We start from the raw sequence: 15345 nt of genomic DNA, 5'->3' as shown, positions 1-15345 counted from the left end.
AGTTGTGGATAATAATCCTCCTTCATCGCATTACACTATTTCAGAGAACTGACTCATTGTTTGTAGTTTATATGAGAAAACAAAGAGATTAATGACTGTCGATAAAAGGTAAATGTAACAGCATTTGCTTGATAATAAGAAAACATATAATTGTATTTAAAATTAGCAAGAGAAATGCAGTTTGGTTTAACTGAGGCTAGATACAGCTTTCATATCACATTAAATTCATTACAAAACCCAAACTGGTTTATTATTTAAATTAGTGATGGGAGTTCTTTAGTGCTTCATTTTCAGTTTGTCATCAGTTAAAGACAGTTCAACCTACTTATCACTACACTAATCTCATGCTAATGAGGTTAACATAATGAGTAACCCAGTATTTCATTATATTACGTTTATTTGAATGCCCAGCTTGAGTATGTCATACTTAATTTAAACAGTAATTGGGGAAAGGTCTTAGGTTAGAAAGAAGACTGGCAAAGGAGCTTCCCTTGCATTGCATGTGCAGTTGCTATTTTCAGACACAGAGGGGAAAAAAGATAAATTAATTAGTTTAAATAGATTTAATTTTAGTCTTAAGCAAACAAAAAATCCCAGACAGGTAGTGGTGCACCTCCACTGAAGCAGATAATAAGTCTGCTCTGTTAAACAATAAGTTTTCTACCTTTGCAAGGAAAAGAAGTGTTTATGGTTTTGTAGTCAAGAGCAATATATATTTGGGAGTTGCTGGAGCCACTGTAACTCAGACCTCAAGATCCTGCCTGCAACTTCTCTTCCTTAACACCTTGCCTTCCTCACCTGATGGCCTTGCAGCCCAAGCAACAAGTGCCATGGACTTCCAGAGAAGCAGGAGCCTGCTACAGATAGCTAAGTTGTTTTGCACCCAGTCCTGAACAGGCCATTTGCTGTGTCTGTAGCGGGAACTGGAAGTGCTGTGTCCATTCATACATTTTGAAAGCAAGTGTCTGACTTAAGTACAGTGTATGATGCTTTTTGAACAAAACAGAAACAGAAAATGGGGATATGATGTTATGCCTCAGATTGCCATTCTGGGAGGCTCCAGCAACAACAACAAAATCTACTCCACATTAACACTGGCAGCTAAACTTTTTCTTTAACTGGCAATGCATTTGGCCCCACTAAGTTTCTGGAAAGATGGATGATTGGGGGAAAAACCACACACCTCAAAAACCTAATTCTGCAGCATCTTGAAACTATATAAAATGCAGTACATAAACCAAGTATGCTCACTTTGAAAACTATCACTTCTTGAGGGCCTTGTGTACAAAACCTGAATAGCTGTTGGACTGGGGAATGAATTGAGCTGAGAGCTGAAATACAAAGCTTTCCCTTCTGTAGGTGGACCTTTGCATTGTTAAAAGACATGATGGATTGCAGTAAAATGACTAACTGGAAAATTAAGATGTACAAATATGTTATGAAAAATGTAAGCATTTCTTGCATGAAATCTGAAATCAGGAATTTGTGTGTACTTAAGGATGCTTACCTCTATTGCTGTCTTGCAGTAAATCCTACATGACCACAAAGATGTCTCTGCATAAAACTTATTGCAGAATTGAGATGTGACTGACCAAATTTGTTTGGGAAGCTCATAATATTTCAGGGTAGTTCTGCGTCATTTAATGAATTGATAGGAATGTATTTTGTGTCATATGACAGCTGTAATGGCTGCCACTAAATTTTTCATATCACCTGTGCCTCACAGTGACATCTGTGCTTGCCAATAATAGTTTTTCAATGGTAAATAGCTTGTAATGACCAGCAAATATTGATTCTTGATAGGTTTTTCTGCACATCAGGCTGTTAGGGAGCACAACAAAAATAAATAGTTATGCTTATCAAACACTAATTAATTTTCATGCCACCATATGAAGAAGCTAAATTAAATGAGACTAATTTTACAAACGGGAAAGTGAGGAAAGAGTAGTTTAAAAAATGTTTAAATGATTAAAAACTGTCAAAAAAGAACCCAACAATCAAGAAACTGTTAAAGCATGTTTACAGCAGTGCCAGCAATAATGCCCATGGTCTACATTTTGAGAAATAGATAATTAAAATTTTTTAGTGGTTCTGTTTTTTAAAAAGTGTCTGCTCAGCACTTTCTGGAGTTATGAAGGGTTATGCCACCTAAGAAAATGGAACCACCTGAAGTCACATTGCATTAATAAAATAAACAATACATCCCCCTCAAGAGCAAAGATATTCCAATTTTTAACAATGTACTATAATTCCAAAAGCATTTTGTCCTTTCAAAATACTTAACAAGATGCTACAGACTTTTAAGACTGCATTTAACTAGTTATCTTAATAGCGAAACCTAACAATGTAATGAAAGTCACATTGATAATTATTTATTTATTTGTCAGTGTTCTTGGTTTCTCCAATATTGATAATAATGGTAAAGGAACAGCTTTCAAAAGGAAGGAAAAAGGTGCACATCAGAAAGTTTCAGCAACAAAGGCAGATGTGGGGAGAATTGACACCAAATTAGATACAGACATGAGCATTCCAACATTCATTTTACTTCAGGTTATCTTTTTATAGAAGACCTGGGAGAGAGATGTTCTGAGTTGGTAGTCCTGCTCCAGGTTTTTAGAAGGGAAACTTTCAGGGGGGAAGGCCAAAGTGCATAAGCACTTCTGTTGAGTGAGTAGCTAAGCTTTGAACTTAAGAGTCCCTGTTGTCCATTTTAAAGAAGGACATACTGATGAGAATTAAAGCAATCTGAGGTATTCAATAGCCTTGCATATATAGCAAGTAACGTAAAAAACATATCAAATCATTTCAGACTTGTTTGCATTACATTTTGTTTAGTATTTCTCCCTTTCCTTTGATAAGGCCAACTTTAATACAGAAGTAGAAAAGATGGATTTGTTTGCCATTCTTTGCTTGTGGGTGGAATATATTGCCACCCTTGGCTATAAATTCTTCTGTACAAACCTGTTACACGTGTAAGGCTCAGCCATGTTGTTATCGATTTGTTAATAAGTTAAGATTGATTGATTTTATTTGATTGATTAATTGATTTTATAAAATCATTTAATAAAATTAAAATATAGAAGGATAAGAAAAAAAAATTTTATAAGAAACTTATAGCTACACAGTAAAAGTTGTTATGAGATCTTCTGTACGTCCTGTACCAAAGCTAGAAGAAGGGGCTGGAACCATTGTTAAAACATAGGTAATAACTTTAGGGTTGAAAGGTTTTTTTGTATTTAACCAGTCTTCTGTATGCAGAGGTGTATTGAAATGTCAGAATATGAGATTAATGGGAACTAGGGAGAGTCGACTGGAACAGCTTGTAGATGCCTGCCAAGAAATCGTGAACTTTAGTAAGAGGTAATTCCGGCAGGGGGAGATCGCGACCACCGACTCATATACCACCTACCCAAATCATACCCTAGACCCATTTCTAGACCTTTCTAAGCTTTACTGTGCAGAATCGGATATAGGAGGAGAGTATGTTAATGATTTACGGGAAATATCATGGTTATGCATGAATCCTTAATGAATATGTATGAATAAGTTCTATATATGGTGTCTGATTTTGAGACCTGGCGTGCGTTGATCGTGAGAGGACTCGCTCACGCACCCGGCCGTTAATAAAGAAGTGTCTGCTTATCTACATCACATTGGTGTCGATAAGTTCTTCATTCTGAGATTTCGTTAACAATGTCCTACAGTACTGTGGAAGGATCCTTGGGTAACGAGTCTTGTACCAGGGAACCAGTTCAAAGATGCTGTCATCCCTCAGTTCTTTGAAATATGTGATGCTTGTCCTGTTGGTGATATGAAGATACTGGGTGATTTTCAAATGTTGGGTCTGAACTACCATTGCTTTAGAGAAATGTTTTGACTAAGTCTGGAACTGAGGTAATATTTAGGAGAAAAAAAAACCAAAAAAACCCATGCTGTTTTGGGGTGTAATTTTTCTACTTATATTACATTTGCTAGATACATATAGCATATATAAGCTATAGATGTTCTGAGTACAAGTAAGACAATTTTTTGGAAACTATGACTATTTTTTTTTTTACTATCATTTAGACTGTGTTTTGTGTTCTAAGGTTGATTAAAACAGATAGAGTATGAATGAAGTGCCAGCTTCTGCATTTTTTGGTTCCCTTAGTTTATCTCCATTCCCTCGTTTAGCAGAGTAGAAGACTAAATAAGGATACTGAAGTTGGAAGAAAACTTGGTGAAATCTTTGGTGCCTCTTCTACAGTTACATAATCAACTACTGTGGGCTGTAAATTGTGATAAAATGTGATGCTTTAATTTGAAATCCATTATAAATTGTTTATTTAGTATTTCAGGAGGGATGTAGAGGGAGGTAATCTAGTGGAAGAATAATTCTTGAGAGAATGTGAACTTAAGGATGTAAGTAATTGTCTTGAAACCTTAAGGTAATTAGTGCAGGAAAATACAAGTTCATCATCTCAAAAACCTACAGTTATTGAAAGAGACTGGTTTGTCAACAGCTTCCCTTAAAATTCAGTGCCTTTGCCAGGATTTGTAACATACATTGGCACATGTGCATCTTGTCAGTTTTCTTTTGAGACATTTAAAAGCAGATTTCATCACGATGATGGAAGAGTAGAGTCCTGAAGGGTCTGTGTCCTTAAAGAGTGGCTGCTGATGTTTGTTCTTGCCGTCAGAACTGGTCATCCTCATATTTTATATATAAGGATGAGGGCATGCCATTGGGTGTTATTAACCTTTTTAAAAGTCAGCATTTAGCTCTGGGAAACAGAGAAACTTTCTTGCTTGAAATGTTTAAATACCCTACAGTGAGACGTTTTACAGTCAGCTTCTGTTTCTTTGCAGTTCCAGAAAATTTATCTTAAACCTTTCATTTACAAGATAGTACTTAAAGTATCTCTATCAATAATTTTCCTTTAAAATTATATTTATTAATTCATGCTTTGAAATATGAATACTGTAAACTTACGCACAGTTACATCTTTACAATTTTATCTTATTAGCATTTCATTTAAGGAAACCATTTGGATTATTCAGCTGGGAATCTGGTAATGTATGGTCTGTAGAAGAGACTGGATTAATTTATCATTCTTGATTTAGGCCTGTACATCATATTAATAGCAGTTTGTCACTTCCATTTTTCTTTGTATTATTGATACACAAGCTGCATGTGTTAAATTGACATCGGAAGTTAATAGTGAATTAGATGTGGAAGACAGGTTCAAGACTCAGACCTTTTTGTTTGAATTGTAAAAATCTTCATTAAATGCTTTAGGGATTTGAACATACTGTCTTAACATTTGTTTTATTTTCCTGATTTTCTCATTCATCAGTATGGTAAGCAGAAGAGCCAATTCCTACAGTTAATTGTTATTTCACTAGTTTAGTCAGTCTTATGTGTTCTTGTATTCCAATGTCTGCGAATTGCCAGTCTTCCTCAGGTGATTATGTAGACTTTGCCCTCACTGCATCAAATCTACAGTTCTGAAGTTGATGTATTTGTCTCACTGGATCACTTGGCTTTGTATCACTAGATCAGGATTGTCCCTGATCTCCACAACCTTTGAAAGATGATAGACTTGTCTTGCGAGGACAATGGTGGTTTCTCTAGCACACTTGAATGTGGCTCATCTGATCCTACAGATTGGTATAGTCAAACTTTCTCAAGTGATCCCTGACTCAGTCCCCATCCACTGCTGTTACATTCCTCCCCTGAGCTTTCACTAAACCTAGAAGAGTAGGAGACCTTGTTGTTGAGGACTAAGGAAAAGAAAACACCGAATACCTAGTCCTTATCTGTCTGCTGTTAAATCACTTGCCCCATGCAGTAATAAGCCCACACTTTCCTTGCTCAGCCTTTTAGTACTTGTGTAGCCGTAGGTGGTGTTCTTCTTAATATCCATTGTGAGTCTCAGCTGCAGAGGAGTTTTAGTCTTGCTAACAGGATCACTAAATGCCTAAGCATATTTCTGAATTCATTGTGTGTATCTGCCTTTTTGCACTAGATATCTGTCATGAGTTTTCTGCTTTGGACATACTGATCTCCTGACATGTCCACTTGTTTTCTTCAGCATGAGGATGAACTGTTCCTTGTGCTTGGAGGTCTTTAAAGGCCAGCCAGCTTTCTTGAGCTCATTTGCTTTTCAAAGCTGCCCATGGGATCCTATTTACCAAATCTCCGAACAGAATGATATCTGCTCTCTTAATGTTGAGGTTCTCTGCTTTGCCTATGTGCCTTCAGTTGTGAGAACAGTTGCTAAAGGTACTACCAAGATTACTACTGATTGCTACATCCCCTACTAGCTTCTTTCTTTTTTAGTGAGTTGCAGATCCAGGTGTGTATCATCCTTGGCTGTTCTCTCCAATACATGTCTCACTGGGATATGACAACTATCCCCTGACATCCTCCAGAAATCTTTGATTTCTTGTGTCCTGCGATGTTGCATTGCCAGCAGATGTCAGGGAGGTCAAAGCTGCCCACATGAATAAGGGTATGTGATTCAGAGACTTCCTCAAGTTTTTTACAGGTTTCAGCTGCTTCCTCACCTGAATCAGGTAGTCAATAACAAACTTCCACCAGAATGTCAGCCTTAATCTCTCTTACCTGATCTGAACCCATGAGAGCTCTCAACAAGATTGTCTCCCATCCTATAGAAAAGCTCCCCGAATCTGAGCCACTCTTTTGCACTGAGGGCATTTCCCTTCCCTGATCTTCTCAGCCTTTCTCTCCTGAAGGGCTGGAGTCTGTCCATCACAGCTTTCTGGCCATGCAAACTCTCCCAACACATCTCAGTTATTCCCACAGTCAGAAACTTGTGACTGTAGTTGGAGCTTTAGTTCCTTCTGCTTGTTTCCCAGATTGTAAGCATTGCAGTACATAAGGCTGAGGGAGGCAGACTTTTGCCTTGTTTTATCATTAATGAGGTCTTTCTTTCACCCATTGCCCCACACCATTTACTTTGGACTGTTCACCTCCATTACCTCTCTTAATTGTGGGTTGTAGTCTCCTGCTTCCTCTTGAGAATCCCTGCTTTTGAAATCTGTCTGCAGTGAGACGCTTTTATAGAATCAAAACATGTTTTACAACTAGTAAAAAATAAGATTTGTAAACACAGTTGGTTATTGCTAAGAGACTGGAAAGCTCTTAATGAGTGAAATTATTCTCTGCTGGCTTTTATTTCCCCCAAGTTATAAAGTAATTACTCTCAGGACTGATAATCCTTAATCCAGAAATGTAAGTGGAATGATGTATTGTATAGTTGAACAGATGTTAACTGTGATTACTTTAATACTTTATTAAAACATGCATTAGATTTGAAAATAGAATAGTTCTATAGTTGTTTTGATTTACTGAAGATGTATATTGCATGTCTAGCAGTGGTCTTTTATGATGTATAAATAATAATATTTGTACCATAGGCCTATCATATGAACATAATCTCTTGAATTAGACCTGTAAATTGTTAACAGAAAAAAATAAGTAGGATAGGCCATCATATATGGAAAATCTATTTCTTTAATCGAAAGTATTTCTAATGACTCTAGTAATGTTTGCACTTTTAAAAAGAAACTTTTACAGCCCACAATGGTCCCCTGGTGTTTTTCTTTGCTCTCCCTGTAGCTATTACCAGGACAGCTGATCAGTAATGGTAGCTGCAATAGGAGTACTGTTGCTGAGGCACCACTAGTGGCTTCTCCAGGCAGTGTAATTGTTGGCTTGTTAGGAAATCCATGACTCCCTGTGTGGATAAGACTAAAGTTACCCTGTAGGGGCACTCTTAACAGATGCACTTCACTTTCAGGATAGTATCTGTTCAGTTTTTCCCCGAAGTGACTTTAGTGTGTTCAGCTGTTAAGCAGGCAGCAAAATTGCAGAGGCTATTTGTTGTGCAACAGCCTTTGAGGTCTAACTAAACTGGTTCAGGAGGGTAATTCCTCTAAAACTTTTCAGCAGGTAAAAAGATCTGGGCTTGTCACAAATGGTGCCTTATGCTTTGCTGTGATGGAGAGAGGGAGAGGATGGTGGAGAAGTATGTGCAGCTGCTCAGGTCTTCAGTGATTACTGTTAGGGTAGGAAAAGTAGTTAACTGGGGAAAGCAGGTTAGGTTGTTTGGTGGTGGGGTTTTTTAGTGATTAAATAAAAGTAGAACCATAGCAAAAAAATAACTAAAGCTAAACCCAGATATTTTAATTTTTTTAAAAAAAATCTAGTTCAGTTATTCATACAACTAAATGTATAACTTCATATATAGATCTGATTTAAGTAAGCAAGTAGTTTTGATGATTATATTGTAATTACTTGGGTTCAAGTTGAACATATTAATATATCTGTAGTGGAAAAGTTATGTCTTCAAAACATCACAAGATCTTTTTTTAGTATTTCTCCAGGAATCCTGTTTTATTTTTGCTAACTTGGTTATCACCAATAAATAGAACATTAATGTAAACAGATCTTTGTTTAGTAAAACATGGTAATTTAAGAGTAAATTATTAGGCTGAAATGTTCTGTGCTTCATACTACATTATTTCCTACAAAATCAAAAAAAAAGAAAACTGATGTAATTTTTATAACTGAAAAGGGCTGGTGAAGGCTATGGTGAGAATTTTAAATTCTGGAAAACATAGTTCAATTACCTGCATTTAATGTTTTCTGATCATCTGGCAAAATAAACATGAAATTCACAATAAGGACTTACTTTATTATAAACAGAGCTTGCTAGCTGAGTAACCTTTGTTACGTGACTAAGGACTATAGGAAACTGCAATCTGTGTTACGTCTCTGCCTGCCCTGCTGTTTCCAGTCCAGAAAAGAGTAACTCAGGTCTAGTAGCTGGTCTGTGAATATTATTTAATTCTGTAGCTACAGAATTTAGATCATTTAAGGCAGTTCTCAAATGTGGAATTTTTAGTGTTGATATGAAATGTGTGTATGAATGGGAGTTGTTTCAAGTGCTGTAAACTGGGTGCTGTAAACTGCTGTTTGATGTAACTTTGTGTAAACTCCATGGTATAACAGGGAGAGCAAGTAAAGTAAATCTGTTGCAGGCATGAGTGTGTTCATTCCTGGCACTAGAGGATTTTTTAGAATGTAAATCATATGTATTACTGAATTTGTTCATAAAAGTTAATGTAAAAATGTGAGATACTTATTTGTTCAAGGTTTTGCTTATTTTTATCATTTATTCAAGGACAAATCCCAAACATCTGTATTTTGAGACAATACTGGGGATATTTAGTATCCACACTAGTGTTTGCATATTACAATGTCTACGCTGAGAGCTGCCTTCTAATTTAAAGTCTGATTGGGCTGGCAGTACATGGTAGGAAGGGATTTTTCAGGTGATCAAATGATGTTGCTTCCTGTTGCAGCTACCATGCCGTATGATCCCTTTCACAAACCTCTGAAGATCCAAATCTTTCCCTGAAAAGAAAATATGCAGTTTTGTGTGCATTATCTTTCTAGTCTGTTGACATGGCTTTTCTTAAGGGGTATGTTCTTTTCATGAGTGAAAATTCTAAGAAATGGTGGAAGTTTCTTCTTTGAGGCAAAATTATGTAAATATGGATAACACCAGGCTGTGCTGAAGGATGTCCCGCTGAATAAGTACTGTTAGGCTTCTCAGATCTATCACTGACTTATAGTTGTGACCTATAACCTTCATGGGTAAAATTACTTATTTCTCCATCTATTTCTGCCATTGCCCTTGTGACACTTCAATCTATGACAAATTTGTGCTTTGAGGTGTGTGCTCACCAGGATAACTGTGAGACGGATATATGATGTGGATAACTATAGTTTAGAGTAAGACTCCCAAGTATCACTTAATTTCTTCTTAGTATTGAAATAAGATGTCAGTGTGATATTAAAAACTAGCTCGTTAAGGATGCAGGACATTACTATGGGAGAATATGAAGGGTATTCATTCATTCTTATTTGAACCAGGCTCTTTCAGGATTCCCTTGGCACTAGTTTGTCGTGGTTTTACAATATTCTTTTGAATTTTATACATTACACTTTTTACATTACCTGATTCGTCATGAAAACTCTCTATATTCCTTGGGAAAATATGTGACCTGCTACTACCGCTGTATCTCCAGGATAATGGATCAGTCTGAGTTAATTTGTCTAAAGTTTAGTCTGTATATTTCTATGCACTCTGTGCAAGTCAGAGTCAATTATACAGTAAAAGTCAGCAAAGCTTCTGATGGAATAAGGTACAAACTGCTTGCAGGAAAGAGAATTGTTTATACGAAACCTGCCTAATTTTCTCACAGTCAGCTTGGAGGGCTGCTGGTAAATCTAGTGGCCCCTTCAGTGCTTGTGGTGTAGGCCACAGTAACCCTCCTCAACCCCAGGAGAGCTTTCATCCTTGCAGAAAATGGGGCAGTCTTCAGGAGTCAGGGCAAAAGCTTTGTGGGGAGAGGGGAGAAAAAAATCTTCCTTGTCAGGGAAAAATGTTTCAGTTTTTGTTCTGAGCCAAAGTGGAACAATCTCCAAATGTTTACTGTCCTATGGCATGAAACATCGGTCTCCTAACCAGCTATGTTATCAAAGGAATGTGAACTTACTAAACCCCAGATCTTTAAATATTAGTGTAGGAAAACAAAAATTGCTGGGGGGTGTTCAGCTATGAGGATGAAAACATGGTACCTTCAGTGTCCTTAGTTTGTGTACTGCATTATCATAGATGAAAAAAATCCCAAGTGTTTTCTTTAATTAGTAGAAAAATAAATGTTTACTTTAACACTTTTTCTGATTTATGCTGAGTGACACCAGCCCTTGAGGATGCAGACGATTGATTACAGGGTTCCTTGATGGGGGCTTACAAGAGTAACTCTTATAACTTAGGTCAAGGTTTGAAGTTAGGGCATGTTTTCTGGCAAACAGCTCATGTATATGAGGCATATGCAGGTTAGAAATAATTTGGGAGAGACAGAAGGGGGTAGAAAAGAAGATAAGAAAGTGAGAAGGGTTTATATGTTCCAGAGACTTTCAGTGGGAAGTGAAATGAAATGAAGGTTATTTAGATGTTTATTTGCTTCCTGGTAATCTTTTAATTGCTTGAAGTGTGGTTGTTTTTTAGGAACAGATGTTTACAAGGGAGTTTAAGATTAAGTTAGGTTTCAGCTGTATTGGTAGCATACAGTCTTTTATTTATAACTGCTTTTTTTTTTCTCATTTGTTAAACTCAGCAGGGAGATGTAAGCTATAAGAACCAAAAAATGTTTGATTACATGAAAATTATATATGTATGTGTATATATGTAAGGCTTTATAGTAAGTTAGTACTTAAGGGTAAATGCACAAAATAACAGGTATTTAAATGCATACCACTTTCACTTTGGCCAAAATCACAATTTACAGAACAAACAAAAATTATTCCAGTATCCCTTGTCCAGATAAACTTTGAATGAAGATATTGGGAATCTGACTGTCTGGAAACAAAATTAACTATTGTGTGTTGAACCCAGATAGCAACTAAGCATTCACTAGCCTCTTGCTCATGCCACCACTATCCCACAACTCCAGCGGGATGGGGAAGGAAGGAGTAGTGACTTGGGCTCTGATTGTTGTGGTGGTCATTTGAAAGGAGAAAGGTGATGCATTGTGTTGAATTGTTGGGTGCAGAAGCCAGCTCAGGTTGGATCACTACTGCACTTAACAGGTTCCTTACAAGGCTCATCCTTCACTGGTTTGGACAGCTCCTGCTATGGTGACAACTCAAATCATGGATTATTTTTCCTCCAGAGTTAGGTCTCCTGTACAGATTTCTCCATCCTCTGCCATTAACCACCAAATGCAGCTGGGTCCTTGAGCAAAATCAATCCCATGAATGGGTTTGCCTTTTCTGAAGGAGGGAGTAACCTACACTTTCTGAGCCAGTTCCCTGTGTGGGCCATGGGAGCTGTACCTCCTTCCACAGTACATAGGGGTTCTGCTTGGGCAGGACCAGATGTGTTAGCAGATCCTGTGGTGTTTATCAGACATGTGGCTTCTAGTAAGTATGCATCAAAGTGCTTGAATGTCCCAGTACCCATTACTCTCAGCGTAATGTATAACAGTCCATGGCATTTTCCAGTCTTCCTGTCAGCTGGTGCATGATAGGGGATGTGATACACCCAGTCAGTGTTTCTTGGCCTGGATGTCTTGATATGGTTTCAGAAATGAGTCCCATTATCTGGTTCTGTTCTTTCTTGGGTGTTATGTCATCATAAACCTTGTTTTTCAAAACTGGAAGGGTTTTGGGTAGGGGTATTAGTTACAGGGTATGTTTCTAACCATCCAGTAACCACCTCAGACACAGCGAACACATGATGTTTGCATTGGCATGTTCATGGTAGTGTGATATACTTGATCTGTCAGGCTTTCCAATTTTGGTATCTTGGCCACTGTCCTCTGTGCCACAAAGGTGTTATCTTTTTGGCTTGCTATGGCAACATGTTTTGCACTCATACATATCCTGTGTAGTTGAGTCCACCTCTTGGGCATGAGTCCACCCCTTAAGCATGAGACTATACGTTGTGTCTCTTCCTAGATGCCCTGATATTTTATTGGTCCCACCAAGATATGAGTAGCTCACCCTTACATTCGCAGTCCAGGTCCACATGAGCCAGGTCAGTTCCAGCAGCCTGGTATACCTGTTGCTTGTTCTGATGTTCAGTGGTAGTGCAGTTCTCAGGCATATGATCATCTAAGTGACAGATCTTTACAACAAGGTTCGCTACTCAGGCAGCAATGTTCTGCTACAACGTAGCAGTCTGTACATGTTTATCCCTGTGCTGCCAGCTGGATCCATGAGTCTGTGCCAAGGAGAGCTCTGGCCGTATTTTGCATTCACTGATACCTAAAAGCAGCTGGATAGCTTTCACCTCCGTAAACTGACTTGATTTGTCCTTTCCTTTGGTTTCTGTACTTGTGGAACTCCATACAGCAGCTTTCCACTTCAGTGGATTCCCATGATGTGACAGGATTCCTTGGTAAACAGAGTATATTGGTTCTCTATTTCTGGTAACATACTATACATTGGGACCTTTTCGGCGTGAGTCAGCTCCTTTGGCAATGTTCTGAACTCTCTGCCTTCTGGCCAGTTCATGAGCTCTACCAGCATTCCTGGGTATCTGGGGTTCCCCGTTGGAGCCCGTTGAATGATCAGTACTACCCATTTATTCCATGTAGTGTCAGCTGCATGACGTGTAGACAGGACCCTTGAACATCCAGTACAGCACAGACATTTGTGGTGCCAAAAAGAGCTGCGCTTCTGTACCAACTACTTCTGAAGAAGCTTGAACCATTTTGTTCTATTAGTATCGTTGCTTTTTTCCCCAGTAGGGCCTCAGATACCCTGCACCTGAGCCCCAAAACTTTAGAGGCTGACCTTTGAGCCTCTCTGGTGCTCTCTGCCAGAGGCTTTAGTTACATCAATGTTTCCTGGCTGTGGTGTAGACCATGCTTCTCACATCTGCCCCTGTTCAACTGGCCTAAGGGTTACTGCATAAACTATCTTCTGTTTAATTTCTTTAAAGGGCTGCTACTGCTCAGGGTCCTGGTTGAAAATTTACTTTGTGTCACTCAATGGAAAGGACTCCCGATCTGACTGTAACCAAGGATGTGTATTATTCAGTAATCCACCATACCTGTGTTTTCTTTCTCTTAGCTGGTGGAGACATGACTGTTGCTGTATTAATCATATCCATTAGGATGTGCTAATATCTATGTATCTTTTTACTTCCTAAAGCTAGGTCTTTTTTTACAGGTTCTTTGACCTTGCTTTGTTTTGGGCAAAATCAGCTTTTAGGGAAAGTAATAATCCAAATAATTCTTTCTCAAACACTTCCTTCTTTGTGTTGTCCCACATCATGATATAATCAACATATTGCAAGTACTGAGGGGCTTTGCCCTATTCCAGTGCAGTCTATATCAATCCATGGCAAATAGTAAAGCTGTGTTTCCAGCTGTGAGGCAGCCAATTCCAGGTATTGGACAACCTTCCACATGGAAGCAAACTGTGACTACGGTCTGCTGCCAAAGGAATAGAGAAAAAAGCATTGAGCACATCAGCTGTGGCATATTACCTGCTGCTGCTGACTTCATACTGGAGTCCTAGCCTGTCTGGTGCAGCAGCACTCAGTGGTAAGGTTCGTGTTCAGGCCATGATAGTTTACTGTTAGTCTTCAACCTCCATCAGACTTTTGCACTGGCTATTTGGTAAGGGACTATTGAAGGGTGACTAAGTCTTGCTGATGACTTCCTCATTCTCCAGCTGGTGAATCCCATGGATGGGAAGCAGTGGGTCTTGGATGGTGCAGTATTGCTGCCAGTGCACTATCATGGTAGCAGTTGGCAGCTGCTGTTCTTTGACACACAAACCCAACAACGGAAGGATCATCTGAGAAGCCAGGCAAGGTAAACAGTCATTTAATCTTGTCTGTATTCATTGTGGCTACACCAAAGGCCCACTGGTACACTTTTGGGTCCTTGAAGTGTCCTCTTCTGAGGTAGTCCATTCCAAGGATGCCCAGAGCATCTGGGCTGGTCCACAGTAAGGTGCTTCTGCTACTTGTTACCTGTTAGGCTCACTTCAGTCTCCAACAAAGACACCAGCTGTGATCCGCTGTCACTCCAGAAATCCAGATGGGTTCTGCCCCCATGTACCCTGATGACATTATTTTACAGTGTGCACCAGTGTCAACCAAAGCATCATACTGTCATGGGTCTGATGTGCCAGGCAAGCTGTTCCATACAATTCAGTACACCTAGCTGTCCCTTTTCTCCGCTTGGCTGACTCTATTGCTTGTCAGAGTGTTCGTTACCTGATTCCTGCAACTGCAAACCAGAAGTTGCTTCATCAGGATCAGAAGTGGAAGCATCCTTAGACCTTCTGCTGCACCTCGGGGAGTAACCTTCCTGGATGTTTGCTTTTTGGCCACTGATTTTCCTCAGAATTCACTTACCTCCAACCTAGAAACCCATGTATGTCTATCACCCTTCTTCCACATGCCCTCCCAGTGGTCATGCAAGCAGAACCATAGGCTGGCACATGGCATGCGCCTATAGTTCCCTTTGCCTTTGCTCTGACTCCATGTGACACTTGTGATAGCTGAGACACCGGCCTGTAGGGGAGATTAGTTGTTCTCTGATTGTTGCTGGATCTGTTGGGATGCTTTCTCCACAGCCAAGATGCAATCTTACAGGATTGGATAGGAAGACAGAACCTCTTCAGTTTACCAGGGCTGGCCAACATATACACAGTTACCACCTCAACTTCTGCCCAGTCCGCTATCATCAGGGTGCTGATGTTGCCAGTAGATCCCCTGAGGATACTGGGATTGCTGCCAGTGTGTA

The sequence above is a fragment of the Falco rusticolus genome, chromosome 2, assembly GCF_015220075.1.
Source record: "Falco rusticolus isolate bFalRus1 chromosome 2, bFalRus1.pri, whole genome shotgun sequence".
NCBI classification, from domain to species: Eukaryota; Metazoa; Chordata; class Aves; order Falconiformes; family Falconidae; genus Falco; species Falco rusticolus.
The sequence above is the reverse complement of the archived record's forward strand: the minus strand, read 5'-3'. Positions refer to the sequence as shown.